This window comes from Dermacentor variabilis, chromosome 8 (genome assembly GCF_050947875.1).
Source record: "Dermacentor variabilis isolate Ectoservices chromosome 8, ASM5094787v1, whole genome shotgun sequence".
Taxonomy (NCBI): domain Eukaryota; kingdom Metazoa; phylum Arthropoda; class Arachnida; order Ixodida; family Ixodidae; genus Dermacentor; species Dermacentor variabilis.
Genome location: NC_134575.1, coordinates 145093963 through 145121606, shown reverse-complemented (window position 1 = coordinate 145121606; position 27644 = coordinate 145093963). Strand labels below are relative to the sequence as shown.

The following is a 27644-nucleotide window of genomic DNA, read 5'->3' as shown; positions in this document are numbered from 1 at the left end:
GCGAATGGAGACCCTAAGCCACTCTGCTCCTCCACCACCCCCCGCTGCACGGCTGAACCACTCGTTTCAAGCACAGCACACCTAACACACATTCAGCACTGAACAGTGGGCGGTCGACGCAGTCGCATTTACATGACTTGTAGCGAGCAGCACTTCCCTCGATGTCCGTTAAGCAAAGTCGGACACGGCGACGCCACATCGCGGTTCGCAGAACTTCGCTGCCGATGCGCTAGGCCACTTCGACATTTCAATTGTCAAGCAAGCACGGGTCACACAACGCAGATTCTCTACTGCCAGAGCTCACCGACGCGAAAGCCGCACTGCCGCACCACCACTACTCGCGGCTTTCCGCCAAGTAACGCAGAACCTACAACCAACACACAAGCAACGCACGTACGTACGTTACATACTACAATCACATGAGCAATGTTGAACAACGCGGGGTCCAGAGAACGATCACGCCGAGGACGAACACGCCACGGCGTCGCTTGGCGCCAGCATCGCGCCTTCTCAAAAATCCCTAAACGATGCAGTCCCTAGGCACCTAGGATCAGGTCACGTGAGGGATTTTTGTACGACAAATAGACGCACGCTGCAGTTCGCACGCCCGACCGACTCGTAAACAAAGCGCCAGGCTGATTGGATTGGATTGGATTGAAAACGGGGCGGTGGGTGGCGCCACCAACAGGTCGGTTGGGGCCAGCCAATGCCTCGGCCAGCGTCATCTGAGGATTTGTGCGGCTGCCTAATTGTGCATAGCTGTTGTAAGACAAACGGAACCACATATAAGTCTGTATTGTAAGCTATAGCTTGGCATAGAAAGAAATTCTATAACGCATTATCAATTTGAATCGCTTCTGCTATCTGCAGCCAGAAAAAAGCATGGCCTTCGAGATCTGAAAATGTTAACCCTTTAGAAAGCCGTTGCTGTAACGTTATTCGAACGATTTGCACTTCGGTTACCTCTCATAAAACCCGTGAATTACGCATTTCGCTGCTCCCCGTGCTACCTGCGCGGTCACTTCATTTTAACAATTTCCAGCTGTCGTTAAAATCAACTGTATAGCCTCAGACATCGTTGACGCGATCTCCGAGGGACACGTGTGTGTGCGATGTTTCAGTGCCCGTTGCAACAGTGTCACGGAAAGCATCAAATCTGCTCGTGTGGCCCAAATTACACCCCTGTCGTCCGTATCTTGCTTTCGTGTTAGCGTGTTTAATGTGCGGGGGTTGCCCTCCTGTCGCTCGTGCCTTCTGTGTTGATCGTGCTACCCACGAAGCTTCCTCGAAAAACCCACATGTCGCGGCAGCGTGCATTTGTCCTATGTGGTATATGCCAGAAATGTGCGCTGGCGTACGATGTGCTTCAACGAAGTACTACAGTGCGTTCCAGGAAATAGACGCTGCCGCTTACGCGCAATTTCTTTTCTTTTTTTTTTACCCGCCGTGCTTGCTCAGTGCCTATGTTGTTGGGCTGCTGATCACTAGGTCGCGGGATCGAATCCCGGCCTCGGCGGCCGCCTTTGCATGGGGGGCGAAATGCGACAACACTCGTGTAGTTAGAATTAGGTGCACGTTAAAGAACCCCAGGTGGTCGAAATTTCCGGAGTCCTCCACTATACGGCGTGCCTCATAATCAGAAAGTGGTTTCGGCACGTAAAACCCCATAATTTTTTTACGCGCAGTTTTCCATGTCATGATCATGTCAATCTGCACAATTTTCGGTTGGCCACTTAAAGACTAGTAACACATCCGAGAAATCAAACTGCTCGGAACAAGGCATACGCTATCGGTTTGCACTGTTTACCAAATGTGATAACGGGGTAACACGAACTTACAGTGCTCTTTAAAAAGGAAAGAAAATGACGTTGTTTTGTGCCTAGCCCGGATATATCGGAAGCGTTTCCAGAGTACTCGGCGCTCACGCTGTGTTATATCGTTTTCTTCATTTTTGTCTCTTAGACTGCCCCCAACGATGAATCGGAACCACTTCCACCAAAGGCCAAGGGTCCGAGTGTATTAATTAACTGTATCCTAATTAACAGTACCTTACTTAACGTCGTCTTCATTAACACCAATGGTCATGATTTCGACTCCCATTAATAGTCATGGGTCCGAGTGCTTTCATCAACAATATCTTAATTAACGGTACATTAATTAGCATCGCCTTCATTAACGACAAAGTTCGTGGGCACGACTCCTACACAAGATCATGGGTTCGAGTGCTTTCATTAACTATATATTAGTTAAATATGCCTTAATTAACATAACCTTTAACAACAAAGGCCGTGGGATCGAGTGCCTTAACTGACTATATTATTACCAGTACCTTAATTAACATCGCCTTCATTAACAACAAATGTCGTGAGTTCGATTCCCACACAAGGTACTGGGTGCGAGTGACTTAATTGCTAGATCCTAATTAATGTACATTAATTAGCACCATCTTCATTAACAAAGGTCGTGGGTTCGAGTGCGTCAAATAACTGTATCTTAACTGTGCCTTAATTAACATCGCCTTCATTTACACCGAAGGTCGTGGGTCCGAGTGTCTTAATTGACTGTATCTTAATTAACATTACCTCAATTAACATCGCCTTCATTAACAACAAAGGTCGTGGGTTCGATTCCCACACAAGGTAATGTGTTCGAGTGACTTGATTCCTAGGTCGTAATAACTGTGCCTTAATTAGCATCGTCATCATTAACAAAGGTCGTTGGTTCGAGTGCCTCAAATAACTGTATCTTAACTGCGCCTTAATGAACATCGCCTTCATTAGCACCAAGGGTCGCTGGTACGAGTGTCTTAGTTAACTGCATAATAATCACCTGCGCCTTAATTAACATTTATTAACAGGCTTTGATTTCCACTAAGGGTCATACGTGCGTTCGAGTGCATTAATTAAATATATATCTTCAATAACTTTCTTAATTAACGATGCCTTAATCAAATCAAAGGTCGTGGGTTCGCAGCCTTAATTACGCCAAAGGTAGTGGGTTCCACTCCCATGAAAGGTTGAGAGTTTGTAACCTCTTTGTACATCGAGTGCTCACGCCGACAATGCCGGATTCTCCGGCTCATGAGCCATTTAATGCTATCGCATTACAAAGAATTTTTCACGACTTGGCATCGTACACATTCATATATGATGTACTTTGACATTAGCAATAACACAAAAAAGCTGTATACTCCTCTCATCAGAAATCCTAAAGTGCATAGTCATTTGAGTCTCTGATGTACTTGTGATGCCAAAAAACATTAGACGATGTATTTCTTATGAATGTCTGATGTCACATTAGGAACACATAACGTCCTCTACAGAAACTCATGGTTCATTTTCATAAGGGTAACACCAACAATATTCAGGCCACTACACGATATTGTACGCGGAATGATGACGGTGGTAAGCGGTATACGTAATGATGCAAAATTTAGTCGCACAAGCTTCTAACCGCTTACTTATCACACCCGCATACAGCTCAATGACAACGCATCAATAAAGTGGCACCTTGTGAGCTGCAACGCGCGCAAAATGTGGCGCTCGCCCTCTTGTTTTTGTGAGCACTAGCACGCACGCATGCAGCGAACAACCACAAACGGAGTGATCAACGTACACGACGCGTGCGTGTATTGTTCACGGAAAGACTGCCGCGTATGGGCTGTATGCTGTAGCAATACATTCGGCGACTGCACAACATAGCAGCACGATACAGGTGCAGTCGTAAACAGCACATTCTCGCCATCGGCCATACCATGCTGAATACGCCGGTTCTCTTCCGATCCCCGAAGCTAAGCAGCATTGGGCTCGGTCAGTACTTGGGAGGGAGACCACCTGGGAACACCGAGTGCTGATGGCACCGTTCTTTTTGCTTTTTTATTGCGTGCTTCTGTGACGTCTCGTTTTTTTTTCATTTGCACAACGTGTGGGTGGCTGCATTTACTGTAACTTACGTTCAATTGGAGCCTGCTGGTAGAGCCAACGCCGAAGTGTAACACCAACAATATTCAGGCCACTACACGATATTGTACGCGGAATGATGACGGTGGTAAGCGGTATACGTAATGATGCAAAATTTAGTCGCACAAGCTTCTAACCGCTTACTTATCACACCCGCATACAGCTCAATGACAACGCATCAATAAAGTGCCACCTTGTGGGTTGCAACGCGCGGAAAATGTGGCGCTCGCCGTCTTGTTTTTGTCAGCACTAGCACGCACGCATGCAGCGAACAACCACAAACGGAGTGATAAACGTACACGACGCGTGCGTATATTGTTCACGGAAAGACTGCCGCGTACGTGCTGTATGCTGTAGCAATACATTCGGTGACTGCACAACATAGCAGCACGATACAGGTGCAGTCGTAAACAGCACATTCTCGCCATCGGCCATACCATGCTGAATACGCCGGTTCTCTTCCGATCCCCGAAGCTAAGCAGCATTGGGCTCGGTCAGTACTTGGGAGGGAGACCACCTGGGAACACCGAGTGCTGATGGCACCGTTCTTTTTGCTTTTTTATTGCGTGCTTCTGTGACGTCTTGTTTTTTTTATTTGCACAACGTGTGGGTGGTTGCATTTACTGTAACTTACGTTCAACTGGAGCCTGCTGGTAGAGCCAACGCCGACGTGTAACACCAACAATATTCAGGCCACTACACGATATTGTACGCGGAATGATGTCGGTGGTAAGCGGTATACGTAATGATGCAAAATTTAGTCGCACAAGCTTCTAGCCGCTTACTTATCACACCCGCATACAGCTCAATGACAACGCATCAATAAAGTGGCACCTTGTGGGCTGCAACGCGCGCAAAATGTGGCGCTCGCCCTCTTGTTTTTGTGAGCACTAGCACGCACGCATGCAGCGAACAACCACAAACGGAGTGATCAACGTACACGACGCGTGCGTGTATTGTTCACGGAAAGACTGCCGCGTCCGTGCTGTATGCTGTAGCAATACATTCGGCGACTGCACAACATAGCAGCACGATACAGGTGCAGTCGTAAACAGTACATTCTCGCCATCGGCCATACCATGCTGAATACGCCGGTTCTCGTCCGATCCCCGAAGCTAAGCAGCATTGGGCTCGGTCAGTACTTGGGAGGGAGACCACCTGGGAACACCGAGTGCTGATGGCACCGTTCTTTTTGCTTTTTTATTGCGTGCTTCTGTGACGTCTCGTTTTTTTTTCATTTGCACAACGTGTGGGTGGCTGCATTTACTGTAACTTACGTTCAACAGGAGCCTGCTGGTAGAGCCAACGCCGAAGTGTAACACCAACAATATTCAGGCCACTACACGATATTGTACGCGGAATGATGACGGTGGTAAGCGGTATACGTAATGATGCAAAATTTAGTCGCACAAGCTTCTAACCGCTTCCTTATCACACCCGCATACAGCTCAATGACAACGCATCAATAAAGTGGCACCTTGTGGGCTGCAACGCGCGCAAAATGTGGCGCTCGCCCTCTTGTTTTTGTGAGCACTAGCACGCACGCATGCAGCGAACAACCACAAACGGAGTGATCAACGTACACGACGCGTGCGTGTATTGTTCACGGAAAGACTGCCGCGTACGTGCTGTATGCTGTAGCAGTACATTCGGCGACTGCACAACATAGCAGCACGATACAGGTGCAGTCGTAAACAGCACATTCTCGCCACCGGCCATACCATGCTGAATACGCCGGTTCTCGTCCAATCCCCGAAGCTAAGCAGCATTGGGCTCGGTCAGTACTTGGGAGGGAGACCACCTGGGAACACCGAGTGCTGATGGCACCATTCTTTTTGCTTTTTTATTGCGTGCTTCTGTGACGTCTCGTTTTTTTTTCATTTGCACAACGTGTGGGTGGCTGTATTTACTGTAACTTACGTTCAACTGGAGCCTGCTGGTAGAGCCAACGCCGAAGTGTAACACCAACAATATTCAGGCCACTACACGATATTGTACGCGGAATGATGTCGGTGGTAAGCGGTATACGGAATGATGCAAAATTTAGTCGCACAAGCTTCTAGCCGCTTACTTATCACACCCGCATACAGCTCAATGACAACGCATCAATAAAGTGGCACCTTGTGGGCTGCAACGCGCGCAAAATGTGGCGCTCGCCCTCTTGTTTTTGTGAGCACTAGCACGCACGCATGCAGCGAACAACCACAAACGGAGTGATCAACGTACACGACGCGTGCGTGTATTGTTCACGGAAAGACTGCCGCGTCCGTGCTGTATGCTGTAGCAATACATTCGGCGACTGCACAACATAGCAGCACGATACAGGTGCAGTCGTAAACAGTACATTCTCGCCATCGGCCATACCATGCTGAATACGCCGGTTCTCGTCCGATCCCCGAAGCTAAGCAGCATTGGGCTCGGTCAGTACTTGGGAGGGAGACCACCTGGGAACACCGAGTGCTGATGGCACCGTTCTTTTTGCTTTTTTATTGCGTGCTTCTGTGACGTCTCGTTTTTTTTTCATTTGCACAACGTGTGGGTGGCTGCATTTACTGTAACTTACGTTCAACAGGAGCCTGCTGGTAGAGCCAACGCCGAAGTGTAACACCAACAATATTCAGGCCACTACACGATATTGTACGCGGAATGATGACGGTGGTAAGCGGTATACGTAATGATGCAAAATTTAGTCGCACAAGCTTCTAACCGCTTCCTTATCACACCCGCATACAGCTCAATGACAACGCATCAATAAAGTGGCACCTTGTGGGCTGCAACGCGCGCAAAATGTGGCGCTCGCCCTCTTGTTTTTGTGAGCACTAGCACGCACGCATGCAGCGAACAACCACAAACGGAGTGATCAACGTACACGACGCGTGCGTGTATTGTTCACGGAAAGACTGCCGCGTACGTGCTGTATGCTGTAGCAGTACATTCGGCGACTGCACAACATAGCAGCACGATACAGGTGCAGTCGTAAACAGCACATTCTCGCCACCGGCCATACCATGCTGAATACGCCGGTTCTCGTCCAATCCCCGAAGCTAAGCAGCATTGGGCTCGGTCAGTACTTGGGAGGGAGACCACCTGGGAACACCGAGTGCTGATGGCACCATTCTTTTTGCTTTTTTATTGCGTGCTTCTGTGACGTCTCGTTTTTTTTTCATTTGCACAACGTGTGGGTGGCTGTATTTACTGTAACTTACGTTCAACTGGAGCCTGCTGGTAGAGCCAACGCCGAAGTGTAACACCAACAATATTCAGGCCACTACACGATATTGTACGCGGAATGATGACGGTGGTAAGCGGTATACGTAATGATGCAAAATTTAGTCGCACAAGCTTCTAACCGCTTCCTTATCACACCCGCATACAGCTCAATGACAACGCATCAATAAAGTGGCACCTTGTGGGCTGCAACGCGCGCAAAATGTGGCGCTCGCCCTCTTGTTTTTGTGAGCACTAGCACGCACGCATGCAGCGAACAACCACAAACGGAGTGATCAACGTACACGACGCGTGCGTGTATTGTTCACGGAAAGACTGCCGCGTACGTGCTGTATGCTGTAGCAGTACATTCGGCGACTGCACAACATAGCAGCACGATACAGGTGCAGTCGTAAACAGCACATTCTCGCCACCGGCCATACCATGCTGAATACGCCGGTTCTCGTCCAATCCCCGAAGCTAAGCAGCATTGGGCTCGGTCAGTACTTGGGAGGGAGACCACCTGGGAACACCGAGTGCTGATGGCACCATTCTTTTTGCTTTTTTATTGCGTGCTTCTGTGACGTCTCGTTTTTTTTTCATTTGCACAACGTGTGGGTGGCTGTATTTACTGTAACTTACGTTCAACTGGAGCCTGCTGGTAGAGCCAACGCCGAAGTGTAACACCAACAATATTCAGGCCACTACACGATATTGTACGCGGAATGATGACGGTGGTAAGCGGTATACGTAATGATGCAAAATTTAGTCGCACAAGCTTCTAACCGCTTACTTATCACACCCGCATACAGCTCAATGACAACGCATCAATAAAGTGGCACCTTGTGGGCTGCAACGCGCGCAAAATGTGGCGCTCGCCCTCTTGTTTTTGTGAGCACTAGCACGCAAGCATGCAGCGAACAACCACAAACGGAGTGATCAACGTACACGACGCGTGCGTGTATTGTTCACGGAAAGACTGCCGCGTACGGGCTGTATGCTGTAGCAATACATTCGGCGACTGCACAACATAGCAGCACGATACAGGTGCAGTCGTAAACAGCACATTCTCGCCATCGGCCATACCATGCTGAATACGGCGGTTCTCGTCCGTCCCCGAAGCTAAGCAGCATTGGGCTCGGTCAGTACTTGGGAGGGAGACCACCTGGGAACACCGAGTGCTGATGGCACCATTCTTTTTGCTTTTTTATTGCGTGCTTCTGTGACGTCTCGTTTTTTTTTCATTTGCACAACGTGTGGGTGGCTGTATTTACTGTAACTTACGTTCAACTGGAGCCTGCTGGTAGAGCCAACGCCGAAGTGTAACACCAACAATATTCAGGCCACTACACGATATTGTACGCGGAATGATGTCGGTGGTAAGCGGTATACGTAATGATGCAAAATTTAGTCGCACAAGCTTCTAGCCGCTTACTTATCACACCCGCATACAGCTCAATGACAACGCATCAATAAAGTGGCACCTTGTGGGCTGCAACGCGCGCAAAATGTGGCGCTCGCCCTCTTGTTTTTGTGAGCACTAGCACGCACGCATGCAGCGAACAACCACAAACGGAGTGATCAACGTACACGACGCGTGCGTGTATTGTTCACGGAAAGACTGCCGCGTCCGTGCTGTATGCTGTAGCAATACATTCGGCGACTGCACAACATAGCAGCACGATACAGGTGCAGTCGTAAACAGTACATTCTCGCCATCGGCCATACCATGCTGAATACGCCGGTTCTCGTCCGATCCCCGAAGCTAAGCAGCATTGGGCTCGGTCAGTACTTGGGAGGGAGACCACCTGGGAACACCGAGTGCTGATGGCACCGTTCTTTTTGCTTTTTTATTGCGTGCTTCTGTGACGTCTCGTTTTTTTTTCATTTGCACAACGTGTGGGCGGCTGCATTTACTGTAACTTACGTTCAACAGGAGCCTGCTGGTAGAGCCAACGCCGAAGTGTAACACCAACAATATTCAGGCCACTACACGATATTGTACGCGGAATGATGACGGTGGTAAGCGGTATACGTAATGATGCAAAATTTAGTCGCACAAGCTTCTAACCGCTTCCTTATCACACCCGCATACAGCTCAATGACAACGCATCAATAAAGTGGCACCTTGTGGGCTGCAACGCGCGCAAAATGTGGCGCTCGCCCTCTTGTTTTTGTGAGCACTAGCACGCACGCATGCAGCGAACAACCACAAACGGAGTGATCAACGTACACGACGCGTGCGTGTATTGTTCACGGAAAGACTGCCGCGTACGTGCTGTATGCTGTAGCAGTACATTCGGCGACTGCACAACATAGCAGCACGATACAGGTGCAGTCGTAAACAGCACATTCTCGCCACCGGCCATACCATGCTGAATACGCCGGTTCTCGTCCAATCCCCGAAGCTAAGCAGCATTGGGCTCGGTCAGTACTTGGGAGGGAGACCACCTGGGAACACCGAGTGCTGATGGCACCATTCTTTTTGCTTTTTTATTGCGTGCTTCTGTGACGTCTCGTTTTTTTTTCATTTGCACAACGTGTGGGTGGCTGTATTTACTGTAACTTACGTTCAACTGGAGCCTGCTGGTAGAGCCAACGCCGAAGTGTAACACCAACAATATTCAGGCCACTACACGATATTGTACGCGGAATGATGACGGTGGTAAGCGGTATACGTAATGATGCAAAATTTAGTCGCACAAGCTTCTAACCGCTTCCTTATCACACCCGCATACAGCTCAATGACAACGCATCAATAAAGTGGCACCTTGTGGGCTGCAACGCGCGCAAAATGTGGCGCTCGCCCTCTTGTTTTTGTGAGCACTAGCACGCACGCATGCAGCGAACAACCACAAACGGAGTGATCAACGTACACGACGCGTGCGTGTATTGTTCACGGAAAGACTGCCGCGTACGTGCTGTATGCTGTAGCAGTACATTCGGCGACTGCACAACATAGCAGCACGATACAGGTGCAGTCGTAAACAGCACATTCTCGCCACCGGCCATACCATGCTGAATACGCCGGTTCTCGTCCAATCCCCGAAGCTAAGCAGCATTGGGCTCGGTCAGTACTTGGGAGGGAGACCACCTGGGAACACCGAGTGCTGATGGCACCATTCTTTTTGCTTTTTTATTGCGTGCTTCTGTGACGTCTCGTTTTTTTTTCATTTGCACAACGTGTGGGTGGCTGTATTTACTGTAACTTACGTTCAACTGGAGCCTGCTGGTAGAGCCAACGCCGAAGTGTAACACCAACAATATTCAGGCCACTACACGATATTGTACGCGGAATGATGACGGTGGTAAGCGGTATACGTAATGATGCAAAATTTAGTCGCACAAGCTTCTAACCGCTTACTTATCACACCCGCATACAGCTCAATGACAACGCATCAATAAAGTGGCACCTTGTGGGCTGCAACGCGCGCAAAATGTGGCGCTCGCCCTCTTGTTTTTGTGAGCACTAGCACGCAAGCATGCAGCGAACAACCACAAACGGAGTGATCAACGTACACGACGCGTGCGTGTATTGTTCACGGAAAGACTGCCGCGTACGGGCTGTATGCTGTAGCAATACATTCGGCGACTGCACAACATAGCAGCACGATACAGGTGCAGTCGTAAACAGCACATTCTCGCCATCGGCCATACCATGCTGAATACGCCGGTTCTCTTCCGATCCCCGAAGCTAAGCAGCATTGGGCTCGGTCAGTACTTGGGAGGGAGACCACCTGGGAACACCGAGTGCTGATGGCACCGTTCTTTTTGCTTTTTTATTGCGTGCTTCGCTGACGTCTTGTTTTTTTTTATTTGCACAACGTGTGGGTGGTTGCATTTACTGTAACTTTCGTTCAACTGGAGCCTGCTGGTAGAGCAAACGCCGACGTGTAACACCAACAATATTCAGGCCACTACACGATATTGTACGCGGAAGGATGTCGGTGGTAAGCGGTATACGTAATGATGCAAAATTTAGTCGCACAAGCTTCTAACCGCTTCCTTATCACACCCGCATACAGCTCAATGACAACGCATCAATAAAGTGGCACCTTGTGGGCTGCAACGCGCGCAAAATGTGGCGCTCGCCCTCTTGTTTTTGTGAGCACTAGCACGCACGCATGCAGCGAACAACCACAAACGGAGTGATCAACGTACAGGACGCGTGCGTGTATTGTTCACGGAAACACTCCCGCGTACGTGCTGTATGCTGTAGCAATACCTTCGGCGACTGCACAACATAGCAGCACGATACAGGTGCAGTCGTAAACAGCACATTCTCGCCATCGGCCATACCATGCTGGATACGCCGGTTCTCGTCCGATCCCCGAAGCTAAGCAGCATTGGGCTCGGTCAGTACATAGGACGGAGACCACCTGGGAACACCGCGTGCTGATGGCACCATTCTTTTTTATTGCGTGCTTCTGTGACGTCTTGTTTTTTTTCATTTGCACAACGTGTGGGTGGTTGCATTTACTGTAACTTACGTTCAACTGGAGCCTGCTGGTAGAGCCGACGCCGAAGTGTAACATCAACAATATTCAGGCCACTACACGATATTGTGCGCGGAATGATGACGGTGGTGAGCGGTATACGTAATGATGCAAAATTTAGTCGCACAAGCTTCTAAGCGCTTACTTATCACAAACGCATACAGCTCAATGACAACGCATCAATAAAGTGGCACCTTGTGGGCTGCAACGCGCGGAAAATGTGGCGCTCGCCCTCTTGTTTTTGTGAGCACTAGCACGCACGCATGCAGCGAACAACCAAAAACGAAGTGATCATCGTACACGACGCGTGCGTGTATTGTTCACGGAAAGACTGCCGCGTACGTGCTGTATGCTGTAGCAATACATTCGGCGACTGCACAACATAGCAGCACGATACAGGTGCAGTCGTAAACAGCACATTCTCGCCATCGGCCATACCATGCGGAATACGCCGGTTCTCGTCCTGTCCCCGATGCTAAGCAGCATTGGGCTCGGTCAGTACTTGGGAGGGAGACCACCTGGGAACACCGAGTGCTGATGGCACCGTTCTTTTTGCTTTTTTATTGCGTGCTTCTGTGACGTCTTGTTTTTTTTTCATTTGCACAACGTGTGGGTGGTTGCATTTACTGTAACTTACGTTCAACTGGAGCCTGCTGGTAGAGCCAACGCCGAAGTGTAACACCAACAATATTCAGGCCACTACACAATATTGTACGCGGAATGATGACGGTGGTAAGCGGTATACGTAATGATGCAAAATTTAGTCGCACAAGCTTCTAACCGCTTACTTATCACACCCGCATACAGCTCAATGACAACGCATCAATAAAGTGACACCTTGTGGGCTGCAACACGCGCAAAATGTGGCGGTCGCCCTGTTGTTTTTGTGAGCACTAGCACGCACGTATGCAGCGAACAACCACAAACGGAGTGATCAACGTACACGACGCGTGCGTGCATTCTTCACGGAAAGACTGCCGCGTACGTGCTGTATGCTGTAGCAATACATTCGGCGACTGCTCAACATAGCAGCACGATACAGGTGCAGTCGTAAACAGCATATTCTCGCCATCGGCCATACCATGCTGAATACGCCGGTTCTCGTCCGATCCCCGAAGCTAAGCAGCATTGGGCTCGGTCAGTACTTGGGAGGGAGACCACCTGAGAACACCGAGTGCTGATGGCACCGTTCTTTTTGCTTTTTTATTGCGTGCTTCTGTGACGTCTTGTTTTTTTTTTCGTTTGCACAACGTGTGGGTGGTTGCATTTACTGTAACTTACGTTCAACTGGAGCCTGCTGGTAGAGCCAACGCCGAAGTGTAACACCAACAATATTCAGGCCACTACACGATATTGTACGCGGAATGATGACGGTGGTAAGCGGTATACGTAATGATGCAAAATTTAGTCGCACAAGCTTCTAACCGCTTACTTATCACACCCGCATACAGCTCAATGACAACGCATCAATAAAGTGGCACCTTGTGGGCTGCAACGCGCGCAAAATGTGGCGCTCGCCCTCTTGTTTTTGTGAGCACTAGCACGCACGCATGCAGCGAACAACCACAAACGGAGTGATCAACGTACAGGACGCGTGCGTTTATTGTTCACGGAAACACTCCCGCGTACGTGCTGTATGCTGTAGCAATACCTTCGGCGACTGCATAACATAGCAGCACGATACAGGTGCAGTCGTAAACAGCACATTCTCGCCATCGGCCATACCATGCTGGATACGCCGGTTCTCGTCCGATCCCCGAAGCTAAGCAGCATTGGGCTCGGTCAGTACATAGGACGGAGACCACCTGGAAACACCGAGTGCTGATGGCACCATTCTTTTTTATTGCGTGCTTCTGTGACGTCTTGTTTTTTTTCATTTGCACAACGTGTGGGTGGTTGCATTTACTGTAACTTACGTTCAACTGGAGCCTGCTGGTAGAGCCGACGCCGAAGTGTAACACCAACAATATTCAGGCCACTACACGATATTGTACGCGGAATGATGACGGTGGTAAGCGGTATACGTAATGATGCAAAATTTAGTGGCACAAGCTTCTAACCGCTTACTTATCACACCCGCATACAGCTCAATGACAACGCATCAATAAAGTGGCACCTTGTGGGCTGCAACGCGCGCAAAATGTGGCGCTCGCCCTCCTGTTTTTGTGAGCACTAGCACGCACGCATGCAGCGAACAACCACAAACGGAGTGATCAACGTACACGACGCGTGCGTGTATTGTTCACGGAAAGACTGCCGCGTACGTGCTGTATGTTGTAGCAATACATTCGGTGACTGCAGAACATAGCAGCACGATACAGGTGCAGTCGTAAACAGCACATTCTCGTCATCGGCCATACCTTGCTGAATACGCCGGTTCTCGTCCGATCCCCGAAGCTAAGCAGCATTGGGCTCGGTCAGTACTTGGGAGGGAGACCACCTGGGAACACCGAGTGCTGATGGCACCGTTCTTTTTGCTTTTTTATTGCGTGCTTCTGTGACGTCTTTTTTTTTTTTTTCATTTGCACAACGTGTGGGTGGTTGCATTTACTGTAACTTACGTTCAACTGGAGCCTGCTGGTAGAGCCGACGCCGAAGTGTAACACCAACAATATTCAGGCCACTACACGATATTGTACGCGGAATGATGACGGTGGTAAGCGGTATACGTAATGATGCAAAATTTAGTGGCACAAGCTTCTAACCGCTTAGTTATCACACCCGCATACAGCTCAATGACAACGCATCAATAAAGTGGCACCTTGTAGGCTGCAACGCGGGCAAAATGTGGCGCTCGCCCTCTTGTTTTTGTGAGCACTAGCACGCACGCATGCAGCGAACAACCACAAACGGAGTGATCAACGTACACGACGCGTGCGTGTATTGTTCACGGAAAGACTGCCGCGTACGTGCTGTATGCTGTAGCAATACATTCGGCGACTGCACAACATAGCAGCGCGATACAGGTGCAGTCGTAAACAGCACATTCTCGCCATCGGCCATACCATGCTGAATACGCCGGTTCTCGTCCGATCCCCGAAGCTAAGCAGCATTGGGCTCGGTCAGTACTTGGGAGGGAGACCACCTGGGAACACCGAGTGCTGATGGCACCGTTCTTTTTGCTTTTTTATTGCGTGCTTCTGTGACGTCTTGTTGTTGTTTTTTTCATTTGCACAACGTGCGAATGGTTGCATTTACTGTAACTTACGTTCAACTGGAGCCTGCTGGTAGAGCCAACGCCGAAGTGTAACACCAACAATATTCAGGCCACTACACGATATTGTACGCGGAATGATGACGGTGGTAAGCGGTATACGTAATGATGCAAAATTTAGTCGCACAAGCTTCTAATCGCTTACTTATCACACCCGCATACAGCTCAATGACAACGCATCAATAAAGTGGCACCTTGTGGGCTGCAACGCGCGCAAAATGTGGCGCTCGCCCTCCTGTTTTTGTGAGCACTAGCACGCACGCATGCAGCGAACAACCACAAACGGAGTGATCAACGTACACGATGCGTGCGTGTATTGTTCACGGAAAGACTGCCGCGTACGTGCTGTATGTTGTAGCAATACATTCGGTGACTGCAGAACATAGCAGCACGATACAGGTGCAGTCGTAAACAGCACATTCTCGCCATCGGCCATACCATGCTGAATACAGCGGTTCTCGTCCGATCCCCGAAGCTAAGCAGCATTTGGCTCGGTCAGTACTTGCGAGGGAGACCACCTGGGAACACCGAGTGCTGATGGCACCGTTCTTTTTGCTTTTTTATTGCGTGCTTCTGTGACGTCTTGTTTTTTTTTTTCATTTGCACAACGTGTGGGTGGTTGCATTTACTGTAACTTACGTTCAACTGGAGCCTGCTGGTAGAGCCAACGGCGAAGTGTAACACCAACAATATTCAGGCCACCACACGATATTGTACGCGGAATGATGACGGTGGTAAGCGGTATACGTAATGATGCAAAATTTAGTCGCACAAGCTTCTAACCGCTTACTTATCACACCCGCATACAGCTCAATGACAACGCATCAATAAAGTGGCACCTTGTGGGCTGCAACGCGCGCAAAATGTGGCGCTCGCCCTCTTGTTTTTGTGAGCACTAGCACGCACGCATGCAGCGAACAACCACAAACGGAGTGATCAACGTACACGACGCGTGCGTGCATTGTTCACGGAAAGACTGCCGCGTTCGTGCTGTATGCTGTAGCAATACATTCGGCGACTGCACAACATAGCAGCACGATACAGGTGCAGTCGTAAACAGCACATTCTCGCCATCGGCCATACCATGCTGAATACGCCGGTTCTCGTCCGATCCCCGAAGCTAAGCAGCATTGGGCTCGGTCAGTACTTGTGAGGGAGACCACCTGGGAACACCGAGTGCTGATGGCACCGTTCTTTTTGCTTTTTTATTGCGTGCTTCTGTGACGTATTTTTTTTTTCATTTGCACAACGTGTGGGTGGTTGCATTTACTGTAACTTACGTTCAACTGGAGCCTGCTGGTAGAGCCGACGCCGAAGTGTAACACCAACAATATTCAGGCCACTACACGATATTGTACGCGGAATGTTGACGGTGGTAAGCGGTATACGTAATGATGCAAAATTTAGTGGCACAAGCTTCTAACCGCTTACTTATCACACCCGCATACAGCTCAATGACAACGCATCAATAAAGTGGCACCTTGTAGGCTGCAACGCGGGCAAAATGTGGCGCTCGCCCTCTTGTTTTTGTGAGCACTAGCACGCACGCATGCAGCGAACAACCACAAACGGAGTGATCAACGTACACGACGCGTGCGTGTATTGTTCACGGAAAGACTGCCGCGTACGTGCTGTATGCTGTAGCAATACATTTGGCGACTGCACAACATAGCAGCGCGATACAGGTGCAGTCGTAAACAGCACATTCTCGCCATCGGCCATACCATGCTGAATACGCCGGTTCTCGTCCGATCCCCGAAGCTAAGCAGCATTGGGCTCGGTCAGTAGTTGGGAGGGAGACCACCTGGGAACACCGAGTGCTGATGGCACCGTTCTTTTTGCTTTTTTATTGCGTGCCTCTGTGACGTCTTTTTTTTTTCATTTGCACAACGTGTGGGTGGTTGCATTTACTGTAACTTACGTTTAACTGGAGCCTGCTGGCAGAGCCAACGCCGAAGTGTAACACCAACAATATTCAGGCCACTACACGATATTGTACGCGGAATGATGACGGTGGTAAGCGGTATACGTGATGATGCAAAATTTAGTCGCACAATACTTCTAACCTCTCACTTATCACACCCGCATACAGCTCAATGACAACGCATCAATAAAGTGGCACTTTGTGGGCTGCAACGCGAGCAAAATGTGGCCCTCGCCCTCTTGTTTTTGTGAGCACTAGCACGCACGCATGCAGCGAACAACCACAAACGGAGTGATCAACGTACACGACGCGTGCGTGTATTGTTCACGGAAAGACTGCCGCATACGTGGTGTATGCTGTAGCAATACATTCGGCGACTGCACAACATAGCAGCACGATACAGGTGCAGTCGTAAACAGCACATTCTCGCCATGGGCCATACCATGCTGAATACGGCGGTTCTCGTCCGATCCCCGAAGCTAAGCAGCATTTGGCTCGGTCAGTACTTGGGAGGGAGACCACCTGGGAACACAGAGTGCTGATGGCACCGTTCTTTTTGCTTTTTTATTGCGTGCTTCTGTGACGTCTTGTTTTTTTTTTCATTTGCACAACGTGCGAATGGTTGCATTTACTGTAACTTACGTTCAACTGGAGCCTGCTGGTAGAGCCAACGCCGAAGTGTAACACCAACAATATTCAGGCCACAACACGATATTGTACGCGGAATGATGACGGTGGTAAGCGGTATACGTAATGATGCAAAATTTAGTCGCACAAGCTTCTAACCGCTTACTTATCACACCCGCATACAGCTCAATGACAACGCATCAATAAAGTGGCACCTTGTGGGCTGCAACGCGCGCAAAATGTGGCGCTCGCCCTCTTGTTTTTGTGAGCACTAGCACGCACGTATGCAGCGAACAACCACAAACGGAGTGATCAACGTACACGACGCGTGCGTGCATTGTTCACGGAAAGACTGCCGCGTACGTGCTGTATGCTGTAGCAATACATTCGGCGACTGCACAACATAGCAGCACGATACAGGTGCAGTCGTAAACAGCACATTCTCGCCATCGGCCATACCATGCTGAATACGCCGGTTCTCGTCCGATCCCCGAAGCTAAGCAGCATTGGGCTCGGTCAGTACTTGGGAGGGAGACCACCTGGGAACACCGAGTAATGATGGCACCGTTCTTTTTGCTTTTTTATTGCGTGCGTCTGTGACGTCTTGTTTTTTTTTTCATTTGCACAACGTGTGGGTGGTTGCATTTACTGTAACTTACGTTCAACTGGAGCCTGCTGGTAGAGCCGACGCCGAAGTGTAACACCAACAATATTCAGGCCACTACACGATATTGTACGCGGAATGATGACGGTGGTAAGCGGTATACGTAATGATGCAAAATTTAGTGGCACAAGCTTCTAACCGCTTACTTATCACACCCGCATACAGCTCAATGACAACGCATCAATAAAGTGGCACCTTGTGGGCTGACGCGCGCAAAATGTGGCGCTCGCCCTCCTGTTTTTGTGAGCACTAGCACGCACGCATGAAGCGAACAACCACAAACGGAGTGATCAACGTACACGACGCGTGCGTGTATTGTTCACGGAAAGACTGCCGCGTACGTGCTGTATGTTGTAGCAATACATTCGGTGACTGCACAACATAGCAGCACGATACAGGTGCAGTCGTAAACAGCACATTCTCGTCATCGGCCATACCATGCTGAATACGCCGGTTCTCATCCGATCCCCGAAGCTAAGCAGCATTGGGCTCGGTCAGTACTTGGGAGGGAGACCACCTGGGAACACCGAGTGCTGATGGCACCGTTCTTTTTGCTTTTTTATTGCGTGCTTCTGTGACGTCTTGTTTTTTTTTTTCATTTGCACAACGTGTGGGTGGTTGCATTTACTGTAACTTACGTTTAACTGGAGCCTGCTGGTAGAGCCAACGCCGAAGTGTAACACCAACAATATTCAGGCCACTACACGATATTGTACGCGGAATGATGACGGTGGTAAGCGGTATACGTAATGATGCAAAATTTAGTCGCACAAGCTTCTAACCGCTTACTTATCACACCCGCATACAGCTCAATGACAACGCATCAATAAAGTGGCACCTTGTGGGCTGCAACGCGCGCAAAATGTGGCGCTCGCCCTCTTGTTTTTGTGAGCACTAGCACGCACGCATGCAGCGAACAACCACAAACGGAGTGATCAACGTACACGACGCGTGCGTGCATTGTTCACGGAAAGACTGCCGCGTACGTGCTGTATGCTGTAGCAATACATTCGCCGACTGCACAACATAGCAGCACGATACAGGTGCAGTCGTAAACAGCACATTCTCGCCATCGGCCATACCATGCTGAATACGCCGGTTCTCGTCCGATCCCCGAAGCTAAGCAGCATTGGGCTCGGTCAGTACTTGGGAGGGAGACCACCTGGGAACACAGAGTGCTGATGGCACCGTTCTTTTTGCTTTTTTATTGCGTGCTTCTGTGACGTCTTTTTTTTTCATTTGCACAACGTGTGGGTGGTTGCATTTACTGTAACTTACGTTCAACTGGAGCCTGCTGGTAGAGCCGACGCCGAAGTGTAACACCAACAATATTCAGGCCACTACACGATATTGTACGCGGAATGATGACGGTGGTAAGCGGTATACGTAATGATGCAAAATTTAGTCGCACAAGCTTCTAACCGCTTACTTATCACACCCGCATACAGCTCAATGACAACGCATCAATAAAGTGGCACCTTGTAGGCTGCAACGCGGGCAAAATGTGGCGCTCGCCCTCTTGTTTTTGTGAGCACTAGCACGCACGCATGCAGCGAACAACCACAAACGGAGTGATCAACGTACACGACGCGTGCGTGTATTGTTCACGGAAAGACTGCCGCGTACGTGCTGTATGCTGTAGCAATACATTCGGCGACTGCACAACATAGCAGCGCGATACAGGTGCAGTCGTAAACAGCACATTCTCGCCATCGGCCATACCATGCTGAATACGCCGGTTCTCGTCCGATCCCCGAAGCTAAGCAGCATTGGGCTCGGTCAGTACTTGGGAGGGAGACCACCTGGGAACACCGAGTGCTGATGGCACCGTTCTTTTTGCTTTTTTATTGCGTGCTTCTGTGACGTCTTGTTGTTGTTTTTTTCATTTGCACAACGTGCGAATGGTTGCATTTACTGTAACTTACGTTCAACTGGAGCCTGCTGGTAGAGCCAACGCCGAAATGTAACACCAACAATATTCAGGCCACTACACGATATTGTACGCGGAATGATGACGGTGGTAAGCGGTATACGTAATGATGCAAAATTTAGTCGCACAAGCTTCTAATCGCTTACTTATCACACCCGCATACAGCTCAATGACAACGCATCAATAAAGTGGCACTTTGTGGGCTGCAACGCGAGCAAAATGTGGCCCTCGCCCTCTTGTTTTTGTGAGCACCAGCACGCACGCATGCAGCGAACAACCACAAACGGAGTGATCAACGTACACGACGCGTGCGTGTATTGTTCACGGAAAGACTGCCGCATACGTGGTGTATGCTGTAGCAATACATTCGGCGACTGCACAACATAGCAGCACGATACAGGTGCAGTCGTAAACAGCACATTCTCGCCATCGGCCATACCATGCTGAATACGGCGGTTCTCGTCCGATCCCCGAAGCTAAGCAGCATTTGGCTCGGTCAGTACTTGGGAGGGAGACCACCTGGGAACACCGAGTGCTGATGGCACCGTTCTTTTTACTTTTTTATTGCGTGCTTCTGTGACGTCTTGTTTTTTTTTCATTTGCACAACGTGTGGGTGGTTGCATTTACTGTAACTTACGTTCAACTGGAGCCTGCTGGTAGAGCCAACGCCGAAGTGTAACGCCAACAATATTCAGGCCACCACACGATATTGTACGCGGAATGATGACGGTGGTAAGTGGTATGCGTAATGATTCAAAATTTAGTCGCACAAGCTTCTAACCGGTTACTTATCACACCCGCATACAGCTCAATGACAACGCATCAATAAAGTGGCACCTTGTGAGCTGCAACGTGCGCAAAATGTGGCGCTCGCCCTCTTGTTTTTGTGAGCACTAGCACGCACGCATGCAGCGAACCACAAACGGAGTGATCAACGTACACGATGCGTGCGTGTATTGTTCACGGAAAGACTGCCGCGTACGTGCTGTATGCTGTAGCAATACATTCGGCGACTGCACAACATAGCAGCGCGATACAGGTGCAGTCGTAAACAGCACATTCTCGCCATCGGCCATACCATGCTGAATACGCCGGTTCTCGTCCGATCCCCGAAGCTAAGCAGCATTGGGCTCGGTCAGTACTTGGGAGGGAGACCACCTGGGAACACCGAGTGCTGATGGCACCGTTCTTTTTGCTTTTTTATTGCGTGCTTCTGTGACGTCTTGTTGTTGTTTTTTTCATTTGCACAACGTGCGAATGGTTGCATTTACTGTAACTTACGTTCAACTGGAGCCTGCTGGTAGAGCCAACGCCGAAGTGTAACACCAACAATATTCAGGCCACTACACGATATTGTACGCGGAATGATGACGGTGGTAAGCGGTATACGTAATGATGCAAAATTTAGTCGCACAAGCTTCTAATCGCTTACTTATCACACCCGCATACAGCTCAATGACAACGCATCAATAAAGTGGCACCTTGTGGGCTGCAACGCGCGCAAAATGTGGCGCTCGCCCTCCGGCTTTTGTGAGCACTAGCACGCACGCATGCAGCGAACAACCACAAACGGAATGATCAACGTACACGATGCGTGCGTGTATTGTTCACGGAAAGACTGCCGCGTACGTGCTGTATGCTGTAGCAATACATTCGGTGACTGCACAACATAGCAGCACGATACAGGTGCAGTCGTAAACAGCACATTCTCGTCATCGGCCATACCATGCTGAATACGGCGGTTCTCGTCCGATCCCCGAAGCTAAGCAGCATTGGGCTCGGTCAGTACTTGGGAGGGAGACCACCGGGGAACACCGAGTGCTGATGGCACCGTTCTTTTTGCTTTTTTATTGCGTGCCTCTGTGACGTCTTGTTTTTTTTTCATTTGCACAACGTGTGGGTGGTTGCATTTACTGTAACTTACGTTTAACTGGAGCCTGCTGGTAGAGCCAACGCCGAAGTGTAACACCAACAATATTCAGGCCACTACACGATATTGTACGCGGAATGATGACGGTGGTAAGCGGTATACGTAATGATGCAAAATTTAGTCGCACAATACTTCTAACCTCTCACTTATCACACCCGCATACAGCTCAATGACAACGCATCAATAAAGTGGCACTTTGTGGGCTGCAACGCGAGCAAAATGTGGCCCTCGCCCTCTTGTTTTTGTGAGCACCAGCACGCACGCATGCAGCGAACAACCACAAACGGAGTGATCAACGTACACGACGCGTGCGTGTATTGTTCACGGAAAGACTGCCGCATACGTGGTGTATGCTGTAGCAATACATTCGGCGACTGCACAACATAGCAGCACGATACAGGTGCAGTCGTAAACAGCACATTCTCGCCATCGGCCATACCATGCTGAATACGGCGGTTCTCGTCCGATCCCCGAAGCTAAGCAGCATTTGGCTCGGTCAGTACTTGGGAGGGAGACCACCTGGGAACACCGAGTGCTGATGGCACCGTTCTTTTTACTTTTTTATTGCGTGCTTCTGTGACGTCTTGTTTTTTTTTCATTTGCACAACGTGTGGGTGGTTGCATTTACTGTAACTTACGTTCAACTGGAGCCTGCTGGTAGAGCCAACGCCGAAGTGTAACGCTAACAATATTCAGGCCACCACACGATATTGTACGCGGAATGATGACGGTGGTAAGTGGTATGCGTAATGATTCAAAATTTAGTCGCACAAGCTTCTAACCGGTTACTTATCACACCCGCATACAGCTCAATGACAACGCATCAATAAAGTGGCACCTTGTGAGCTGCAACGTGCGCAAAATGTGGCGCTCGCCCTCTTGTTTTTGTGAGCACTAGCACGCACGCATGCAGCGAACCACAAACGGAGTGATCAACGTACACGATGCGTGCGTGTATTGTTCACGGAAAGACTGCCGCGTACGTGCTGTATGCTGTAGCAATACATTCGGCGACTGCACAACATAGCAGCACGATACAGGTACAGTCGTAAACAGCACATTCTCGCCATCGGCCATACCATGCTGAATACGCCGGTTCTCGTCCGATCCCCGAAGCTAAGCAGCATTGGGCTCGGTCAGTACTTGGGAGGGAGACCACCTGGGAACACCGAGTGCTGATGGCACCGTTCTTTTTGCTTTTTTTATTGCGTGCTTCTGTGACGTCTTGTTTTTTTTTTATTTGCACAACGTGTGGGTCGTTGCATTTACTGTAACTTACGTTCAACTGGAGCCTGCTGGTAGAGCCAACGCCGACGTGTAACACCAACAATATTCAGGCCACTACACGATATTGTACGCGGAATGATGTCGGTGGTAAGCGGTATACGTAATGATGCAAAATTTAGTCGCACAAGCTTCTAACCGCTTACTTATCACACCCGCATACAGCTCAATGACAACGCATCAATAAAGTGGCACCTTGTGGGCTGCAACGCGCGCAAAATGTGGCGCTCGCCCTCTTGTTTTTGTGAGCACTAGCACGCACGCATGCAGCGAACAACCACAAACGGAGTGATCATCGTACACGACGCGTGCGTGTATTGTTCACGGAAAGACTGCCGCGTACGCGCTGTATGCTGTAGCAATACATTCGGCGACTGCACAACATAGCAGCACGATACAGGTGCAGTCGTAAACAGCACATTCTCGCCATCGGCCATACCATGCTGAATACGCCAGTTCTCGTCATGTCCCCGAAGCTAAGCAGCATTGGGCTCCGTCAGTACTTGGGAGGGAGACCACCTGGGAACACCGAGTGCTGATGGCACCGTTCTTTTTGCTTTTTTATTGCGTGCTTCTGTGACGTCTTTTTTTTTCATTTGCACAACGTGTGGGTGTTTGCATTTACTGTAACTTACGTTCAACTGGAGCCTGCTGGTAGAGCCGACGCCGAAGTGTAACACCAACGATATTCAGGCCACTACACGATATTTTACGCGGAATGATGACGGTGGTAAGCGGTATACGTAATGATGCAAAATTTAGTGGCACAAGCTTCTAACCGCTTACTTATCACACCCGCATACAGCTCAATGACAACGCATCAATAAAGTGGCACCTTGTAGGCTGCAACGCGGGCAAAATGTGGCGCTCGCCCTCTTGTTTTTGTGAGCACTAGCACGCACGCATGCAGCGAACAACCACAAACGGAGTGATCAACGTACACGACGCGTGCGTGTATTGTTCACGGAAAGACTGCCGCGTACGTGCTGTATGTTGTAGCAATACATTCGGTGACTGCACAACATAGCAGCACGATACAGGTGCAGTCGTAAAAAGCACATTCTCGTCATCGGCCATACCATGCTGAATACGCCGGTTCTCGTCCGATCCCCGAAGCTAAGCAGCATTGGGCTCGGTGAGTACTTGGGAGGGAGACCACCTGGGAACACCGAGTGCTGATGGCACCGTTCTTTTTGCTTTTTTATTGCGTGCTTCTGTGACGTCTTGTTTTTTTTTTCATTTGCACAACGTGTGGGTGGTTGCATTTACTGTAACTTACGTTTAACTGGAGCCTGCTGGTAGAGCCAACGCCGAAGTGTAACACCAACAATATTCAGGCCACTACACGATATTGTACGCGGAATGATGACGGTGGTAAGCGGTATACGTAATGATGCAAAATTTAGTCGCACAAGCTTCTAACCGCTTACTTATCACACCCGCATACAGCTCAATGACAACGCATCAATAAAGTGGCACCTTGTGGGCTGCAACGCGCGCAAAATGTGGCGCTCGCCCTCTTGTTTTTGTGAGCACTAGCACGCACGAATGCAGCGAACAACCACAAACGGAGTGATCAACGTACACGACGCGTGCGCGCATTGTTCACGGAAAGACTGCCGCGTACGTGCTGTATGCTGTAGCAATACATTCGGCGACTGCACAACATAGCAGCACGATACAGGTGCAGTCGTAAACAGCACATTCTCGCCATCGGCCATACCATGCTGAATACGCCGGTTCTCGTCCGATCCCCGAAGCTAAGCAGCATTGGGCTCCGTCAGTACTTGGGAGGGAGACCACCTGGGAACACCGAGTGCTGATGGCACCGTTCTTTTTGCTTTTTTATTGCGTGCTTCTGTGACGTCTTTTTTTTTCATTTGCACAACGTGTGGGTGTTTGCATTTACTGTAACTTACGTTCAACTGGAGCCTGCTGGTAGAGCCGACGCCGAAGTGTAACACCAACGATATTCAGGCCACTACACGATATTGTACGCGGAATGATGACGGTGGTAAGCGGTATACGTAATGATGCAAAATTTAGTGGCACAAGCTTCTAACCGCTTACTTATCACACCCGCATACAGCTCAATGACAACGCATCAATAAAGTGGCACCTTGTAGGCTGCAACGCGGGCAAAATGTGGCGCTCGCCCTCTTGTTTTTGTGAGCACTAGCACGCACGCATGCAGCGAACAACCACAAACGGAGTGATCAACGTACACGACGCGTGCGTGTATTGTTCACGGAAAGACTGCCGCGTACGTGCTGTATGCTGTAGCAATACATTCGGCGACTGCACAACATAGCAGCGCGATACAGGTGCAGTCGTCGTTTTATCGTTACAGAAACTAAATAAATACTCACTTGGAATACTTGTTTATAAATCTGTTAACGGAAAGCTACCAAAACTACTACCAAAACCTAGAACTAATTATGGTAAATTTACTACTAACTTTTCAGCCACATTACTTTGGAACTCATTACCGTGTCATATTAGGATATTCTCTCATTTTTACACATTCAAATCAAAACTTCGTAAATTTTTGCACTCAATATAACAATTTGATCGTTATCATTATATTAATAAGTGCTTTGTTTCGTTAAATATTTTACTGCGTAAGCTAGTGACTAACTTAACATGGTGTCTTTTGTCTTTGCATATAGCTGCTCTGTATTCATATATCCTACTCATTTATAATGGGAGGTCCCCTGTACAGTCTATTGACTATGGGACCTCCCTCTGTATGTATGTATAATCCCCATTTGTAACCTGATTATTATGCAAATAAAGAACTTGAACTTAAAGAACTTGAACTTAAACAGCACATTCTCGCCATCGGCCATACCATGCTGAATACGCCGGTTCTCCTCCGATCCCCGAAGCTAAGCAGCATTGGGCTCGGTCAGTACTTGGGAGGGAGACCACCTGGGAACCCCGAGTGCTGATGGCACCGTTCTTTTTGCTTTTTTATTGCGTGCTTCTGTGACGTCTTGTTGTTTTTTTTTTCATTTGCACAACGTGCGAATGGTTGCATTTACTGTAACTTACGTTCAACTGGAGCCTGCTGGTAGAGCCAACGCCGAAGTGTAACACCAACAATATTCAGGCCACTACACGATATTGTACGCGGAATGATGACGGTGGTAAGCGGTATACGTAATGATGCAAAATTTAGTCGCACAAGCTTCTAATCGCTTACTTATCACACCCGCATACAGCTCAATGACAACGCATCAATAAAGTGGCACCTTGTGGGCTGCAACGCGAGCAAAATGTGGCCCTCGCCCTCTTGTTTTTGTGAGCACTAGCACGCACGCATGCAGCGAACAACCACAAACGGAGTGATCAACGTACACGACGCGTGCGTGTATTGTTCACGGAAAGACTGCCGCAAACGTGGTGTATGCTGTAGCAATACATTCGGCGACTGCACAACATAGCAGCACGATACAGGTGCAGTCGTAAACAGCACATTCTCGCCATCGGCCATACCATGCTGAATACGGCGGTTCTCGTCCGATCCCCGAAGCTAAGCAGCATTTGGCTCGGTCAGTACTTGGGAGGGAGACCACCTGGGAACACCGAGTGCTGATGGCACCGTTCTTTTTACTTTTTTATTGCGTGCTTCTGTGACGTCTTGTTTTTTTTTCATTTGCACAACGTGTGGGTGGTTGCATTTACTGTAACTTACGTTCAACTGGAGCCTGCTGGTAGAGCCAACGCCGAAGTGTAACACCAACAATATTCAGGCCACCACACGATATTGTACGCGGAATGATGACGGTGGTAAGTGGTATGCGTAATGATTCAAAATTTAGTCGCACAAGCTTCTAACCGGTTACTTATCACACCCGCATACAGCTCAATGACAACGCATCAATAAAGTGGCACCTTGTGAGCTGCAACGTGCGCAAAATGTGGCGCTCGCCCTCTTGTTTTTGTGAGCACTAGCACGCACGCATGCAGCGAACAACCACAAACGGAGTGATCAACGTACACGATGCGTGCGTGTATTGTTCACGGAAAGACTGCCGCGTACGTGCTGTATGCTGTAGCAATACATTCGGCGACTGCACAACATAGCAGCACGATACAGGTACAGTCGTAAACAGCACATTCTCGCCATCGGCCATACCATGCTGAATACGCCGGTTCTCGTCCGATCCCCGAAGCTAAGCAGCATTGGGCTCGGTCAGTACTTGGGAGGGAGACCACCTGGGAACACCGAGTGCTGATGGCACCGTTCTTTTTGCTTTTTTATTGCGTGCTTCTGTGACGTCTTGTTTTTTTTTATTTGCACAACGTGTGGGTCGTTGCATTTACTGTAACTTACGTTCAACTGGAGCCTGCTGGTAGAGCCAACGCCGACGTGTAACACCAACAATATTCAGGCCACTACACG

General features: G+C 49.2%; 18 non-coding genes and 19 pseudogenes across 18 annotated transcripts; all 37 read left to right on the top strand.

Annotated features, from left to right (window-relative positions):
• Window positions 1-3739: 3739 nt before the first annotated feature.
• LOC142591874 (5S ribosomal RNA) lies at window positions 3740-3858 on the top strand. Its single transcript, XR_012830599.1, has one exon. It is a non-coding gene; the product is annotated as a 5S ribosomal RNA (ribosomal RNA).
• A 524-nt stretch (window positions 3859-4382) lies between these two features.
• LOC142591873 (5S ribosomal RNA) lies at window positions 4383-4501 on the top strand. Its single transcript, XR_012830598.1, has one exon. It is a non-coding gene; the product is annotated as a 5S ribosomal RNA (ribosomal RNA).
• A 522-nt stretch (window positions 4502-5023) lies between these two features.
• LOC142592249 (5S ribosomal RNA) lies at window positions 5024-5142 on the top strand. Its single transcript, XR_012830703.1, has one exon. It is a non-coding gene; the product is annotated as a 5S ribosomal RNA (ribosomal RNA).
• Window positions 5143-5666: 524 nt separating this feature from the next.
• LOC142592211 (5S ribosomal RNA) lies at window positions 5667-5785 on the top strand (annotated as a pseudogene).
• Window positions 5786-6309: 524 nt separating this feature from the next.
• On the top strand, window positions 6310-6428 carry LOC142592237 (5S ribosomal RNA). Its single transcript, XR_012830702.1, has one exon. It is a non-coding gene; the product is annotated as a 5S ribosomal RNA (ribosomal RNA).
• Window positions 6429-6952: 524 nt separating this feature from the next.
• Window positions 6953-7071, top strand: LOC142592210 (5S ribosomal RNA; annotated as a pseudogene).
• A 524-nt stretch (window positions 7072-7595) lies between these two features.
• Window positions 7596-7714, top strand: LOC142592209 (5S ribosomal RNA; annotated as a pseudogene).
• A 524-nt stretch (window positions 7715-8238) lies between these two features.
• On the top strand, window positions 8239-8356 carry LOC142592316 (5S ribosomal RNA; annotated as a pseudogene).
• Window positions 8357-8880: 524 nt separating this feature from the next.
• Window positions 8881-8999, top strand: LOC142592225 (5S ribosomal RNA). The gene has a single exon (XR_012830701.1). It is a non-coding gene; the product is annotated as a 5S ribosomal RNA (ribosomal RNA).
• Window positions 9000-9523: 524 nt separating this feature from the next.
• LOC142592208 (5S ribosomal RNA) lies at window positions 9524-9642 on the top strand (annotated as a pseudogene).
• A 524-nt stretch (window positions 9643-10166) lies between these two features.
• Window positions 10167-10285, top strand: LOC142592207 (5S ribosomal RNA; annotated as a pseudogene).
• A 524-nt stretch (window positions 10286-10809) lies between these two features.
• On the top strand, window positions 10810-10928 carry LOC142591872 (5S ribosomal RNA). Its single transcript, XR_012830597.1, has one exon. It is a non-coding gene; the product is annotated as a 5S ribosomal RNA (ribosomal RNA).
• A 523-nt stretch (window positions 10929-11451) lies between these two features.
• On the top strand, window positions 11452-11570 carry LOC142591691 (5S ribosomal RNA; annotated as a pseudogene).
• Window positions 11571-12086: 516 nt separating this feature from the next.
• LOC142591697 (5S ribosomal RNA) lies at window positions 12087-12205 on the top strand (annotated as a pseudogene).
• A 524-nt stretch (window positions 12206-12729) lies between these two features.
• Window positions 12730-12848, top strand: LOC142591855 (5S ribosomal RNA). Its single transcript, XR_012830581.1, has one exon. It is a non-coding gene; the product is annotated as a 5S ribosomal RNA (ribosomal RNA).
• A 525-nt stretch (window positions 12849-13373) lies between these two features.
• On the top strand, window positions 13374-13492 carry LOC142591689 (5S ribosomal RNA; annotated as a pseudogene).
• Window positions 13493-14008: 516 nt separating this feature from the next.
• On the top strand, window positions 14009-14127 carry LOC142591899 (5S ribosomal RNA). Its single transcript, XR_012830622.1, has one exon. It is a non-coding gene; the product is annotated as a 5S ribosomal RNA (ribosomal RNA).
• A 526-nt stretch (window positions 14128-14653) lies between these two features.
• On the top strand, window positions 14654-14772 carry LOC142592213 (5S ribosomal RNA). The gene has a single exon (XR_012830700.1). It is a non-coding gene; the product is annotated as a 5S ribosomal RNA (ribosomal RNA).
• A 528-nt stretch (window positions 14773-15300) lies between these two features.
• On the top strand, window positions 15301-15419 carry LOC142592262 (5S ribosomal RNA; annotated as a pseudogene).
• Window positions 15420-15945: 526 nt separating this feature from the next.
• Window positions 15946-16064, top strand: LOC142591916 (5S ribosomal RNA). Its single transcript, XR_012830639.1, has one exon. It is a non-coding gene; the product is annotated as a 5S ribosomal RNA (ribosomal RNA).
• Window positions 16065-16586: 522 nt separating this feature from the next.
• LOC142591940 (5S ribosomal RNA) lies at window positions 16587-16705 on the top strand. The gene has a single exon (XR_012830661.1). It is a non-coding gene; the product is annotated as a 5S ribosomal RNA (ribosomal RNA).
• A 523-nt stretch (window positions 16706-17228) lies between these two features.
• LOC142591713 (5S ribosomal RNA) lies at window positions 17229-17347 on the top strand (annotated as a pseudogene).
• A 525-nt stretch (window positions 17348-17872) lies between these two features.
• On the top strand, window positions 17873-17991 carry LOC142592095 (5S ribosomal RNA; annotated as a pseudogene).
• A 523-nt stretch (window positions 17992-18514) lies between these two features.
• LOC142591841 (5S ribosomal RNA) lies at window positions 18515-18633 on the top strand. Its single transcript, XR_012830567.1, has one exon. It is a non-coding gene; the product is annotated as a 5S ribosomal RNA (ribosomal RNA).
• A 526-nt stretch (window positions 18634-19159) lies between these two features.
• On the top strand, window positions 19160-19278 carry LOC142592039 (5S ribosomal RNA; annotated as a pseudogene).
• Window positions 19279-19799: 521 nt separating this feature from the next.
• LOC142592202 (5S ribosomal RNA) lies at window positions 19800-19918 on the top strand. Its single transcript, XR_012830699.1, has one exon. It is a non-coding gene; the product is annotated as a 5S ribosomal RNA (ribosomal RNA).
• A 528-nt stretch (window positions 19919-20446) lies between these two features.
• LOC142592235 (5S ribosomal RNA) lies at window positions 20447-20565 on the top strand (annotated as a pseudogene).
• A 521-nt stretch (window positions 20566-21086) lies between these two features.
• On the top strand, window positions 21087-21205 carry LOC142592191 (5S ribosomal RNA). Its single transcript, XR_012830698.1, has one exon. It is a non-coding gene; the product is annotated as a 5S ribosomal RNA (ribosomal RNA).
• A 528-nt stretch (window positions 21206-21733) lies between these two features.
• Window positions 21734-21852, top strand: LOC142592201 (5S ribosomal RNA; annotated as a pseudogene).
• Window positions 21853-22377: 525 nt separating this feature from the next.
• LOC142592234 (5S ribosomal RNA) lies at window positions 22378-22496 on the top strand (annotated as a pseudogene).
• A 521-nt stretch (window positions 22497-23017) lies between these two features.
• Window positions 23018-23136, top strand: LOC142592179 (5S ribosomal RNA). Its single transcript, XR_012830697.1, has one exon. It is a non-coding gene; the product is annotated as a 5S ribosomal RNA (ribosomal RNA).
• A 525-nt stretch (window positions 23137-23661) lies between these two features.
• LOC142591714 (5S ribosomal RNA) lies at window positions 23662-23780 on the top strand (annotated as a pseudogene).
• Window positions 23781-24301: 521 nt separating this feature from the next.
• Window positions 24302-24420, top strand: LOC142591894 (5S ribosomal RNA). The gene has a single exon (XR_012830617.1). It is a non-coding gene; the product is annotated as a 5S ribosomal RNA (ribosomal RNA).
• Window positions 24421-24945: 525 nt separating this feature from the next.
• Window positions 24946-25064, top strand: LOC142592082 (5S ribosomal RNA; annotated as a pseudogene).
• Window positions 25065-26073: 1009 nt separating this feature from the next.
• LOC142591938 (5S ribosomal RNA) lies at window positions 26074-26192 on the top strand. Its single transcript, XR_012830659.1, has one exon. It is a non-coding gene; the product is annotated as a 5S ribosomal RNA (ribosomal RNA).
• A 528-nt stretch (window positions 26193-26720) lies between these two features.
• LOC142592233 (5S ribosomal RNA) lies at window positions 26721-26839 on the top strand (annotated as a pseudogene).
• A 524-nt stretch (window positions 26840-27363) lies between these two features.
• Window positions 27364-27482, top strand: LOC142592167 (5S ribosomal RNA). The gene has a single exon (XR_012830696.1). It is a non-coding gene; the product is annotated as a 5S ribosomal RNA (ribosomal RNA).
• Window positions 27483-27644: the final 162 nt, after the last annotated feature.